This window comes from Chiloscyllium plagiosum, chromosome 6 (assembly GCF_004010195.1).
Source record: "Chiloscyllium plagiosum isolate BGI_BamShark_2017 chromosome 6, ASM401019v2, whole genome shotgun sequence".
NCBI lineage: Eukaryota > Metazoa > Chordata > Chondrichthyes > Orectolobiformes > Hemiscylliidae > Chiloscyllium > Chiloscyllium plagiosum.
Genome location: NC_057715.1, coordinates 114,812,992 through 114,815,841, shown reverse-complemented (window position 1 = coordinate 114,815,841; position 2,850 = coordinate 114,812,992).

Genomic DNA, 2,850 nt, shown 5'->3' with positions numbered 1-2,850 from the left:
CCATGCTCACACACGGACACTTCCACACACTCATTCTCACTCACATACATAAACAAGCAATCATACAAAGACTCACATACACTCTTGCACACCCATACACATATCACACAGACTCACACAATCACAGAACTGTTCTGGTGTAGAAGGAGGCTATTCAGCCCATCATGCTTTTAGCGGTTCTATTACCTAGTGCCTTTCCCCTTAACCATTTCTAACTAACCATCCAGTGTCCTCTGGAATGCCTGAATTGAACCTGCACCCACCATGCTTTTAGGCAGTGCATTCCAGACCCTACTCACTGAGTGAAAAAGGTTTATTTCACCACACCCTTGCTTCTATTCCCTCACATTCTTTTCTCTTTTGCAAGCAGGATCAGCTTTTCCTACTCCATTCTGTCCAGCCCACTCATGGTTTTGAAAATCTCAATCAAATCTTATCTCAGCCTTCTCCTCTCCTAGGAGAACAGTTCCAGCATCTTCAATTTCTCCTCATCACTGAAGTTTCACATTCCTGGATCCATTCCTTTCGATCACTTCTGCACTCTGCCTCCAATGCATTCACATCTTTCCCATAATGTAGCGCCCACAACTGCACACTGTACTCCAGCTGAGGTCTAACAAGTGTCTTGTACAAATTGTGCCATTCTGGTTACTGACCCTCCCCGACTGGAAGCAGTTTGTCCTCACTTACTGAATGAAATCCTTCATCATCTTGAACACCTCGATTCAATCTTCTTTTAACCATTCTCTGCTCTAGGGTGAAGTCTGAATTTCTCCCGTCTCTCCACTAATGCCCACGTCTCTGAAACCAAGCCTCACCAAGGCTCCGGTGTGGTCTTGGGATCAGCCCTAGCTGTGGTCTAACAAGTATTTTATAAAGTTTAAGCCTAATCTCATTGCTTGTCCAGTTGTTTTTTTAGTAGTGAACCTGGGCAATCAGACATCTCCTCTATTGGATTTGTTTAAGAGTGGAACTAAATGTGTTGCTGATCAGCAGAATGAAGCAGCTTGTGGGCTACTGTTTAACCACTCCCAGGGGGCAATGCAGACACTCGGAGATTCAATGCTTTTCAACAGATTGCCTGTGGACTGACCAATAACAGCAGCTCCTTCGTATCTCACTCAATCACCCGAGCCACCATCTGCTATCAGGGATGTCCCCAGGGTGGGGAGGATTTAGGCTGCTGTCCTGGAACAGACTGGTGATTAACAATGATACAGCAGAGTTTCACTCTGTCTGGGTGGAAGAAGGGGCCTGAGCCCTCAGGCTGGGATGACTCCCTTCACACCAGGCCATTGTGGGTGTAGGCAGGACATCCATCAGCAAAAAGCTAATACAGCCAGTTTTATACGTGCTGCTGAGTCCACGTGTATTGGTGTGTGATGAGTGAGAGAATAAGGACGCTTGAGCCTCTTGTTAACTCAAAGTCAGTTTTGTAAAGGTGCTGATTTAGTTTCTGGGAAACCAGTGCCTGAGGCCTTGCTCTCTGATACCACTGAGTCCAGATCCTTAATTCTGGCAGCACACTCACAGACATGGATCTGGCTGGGGTCTTTGAATGTAGCTTGAGGATAAAGGAGCTGGATTTAATCATGAAATGTACAGATACAGGTAGAAAGGACAAGGGGAGGTGATGTCGTCGAAGAGTGTAGCTCTGGAAAAGCACAGCAGGTCGGGCAGCATCCGAGGAGCAGGTGGGTCGATGTTTCAGGCATAAACCCTTCATCAGGAAATGGTCTCGTGGTATTATCATGAGACTATTAACCTCGGAACCCAGGTAATATTCGGGGACCCAGGTCTGAATCCGCCAAGGCAGATGGTGGAATTTGAATTCAGTTTTTAAAAATCTGAAATTAAGAATCTATTGATGACCATGAATCCATTGTTGATTGGCAGGAAAGCCCATATGGTGCACTAATGTTCTTTAGGGAAAGAAATCTGCCATTCTTACCTGGTCTGGCCTACATGTGACTCCAGACCCACAGTAATGTTGTTGACTCAAACTGTCCTCTGGACTGTAGTGATTGTACCAACATCAGTCAGGTTGCCCTCATAGAATCTGAGTTCCCTGTTTGGGGCTGGTAGTCTAGTCCAATCGGGGAGTCCTGGCTGACAGATACAAACAGGAGTGTCAGGGATTCTGTTCACTCTGAGAGCTGGCTCTGAGGGAGCTGGATCAGTGTCAAGGACCCTCCATGTGTAAATAAAGGTTGACTTGGTGATGAGATACCAGCCTCTGTGGACTTGTTACATGGACAATTAGGGATGGGCAATAAAAGCTGGACTGACCAATGATGCCCTTACCCCATGAATTAATCAAAAAAGGAAGGAGCTACCTATTTAGAGTCAAACCTTTGGACTCTCAAAGCTCTTTCCAACCACTGAAATACTTTGGAAGTGTAGCAACTCCTATAAATGTGGATTGTTGGAATGTTCCAGAGATCAACATCGATCAATGGCAATATTGTGCAACTGCATTCCTGAAACAGATTACAGGTATCCAGTGTGAAAATATCTTAAAACAATATAAGAGCCTGTTTTAATCAGATTTGGCCTTAACCTGGCTGCTAGCCCAATGTCATTGCAGATAACTTCACCCACACAATGCAAGGGCAACTTTTCAAATTGTTTTTAAGAGACTCATTGTAAAGTCAGAAACAATAGATTTTTTTTAAAGTCTGTGAGAAGATTTGTGGCTCGGGTGCTCGTTGTTGTGGTTCTGTTCGCCGAGCTGGGAATTTGTGTTGCAGACATTTTGTCCCCTGTCTAGGTGACATCCTCAGTGTTTGGGAGCCTCCTGTGAAGCGCTTCTGTGATGTTTCCTCCGGCATTTGTAGTGGTTTGAATCTG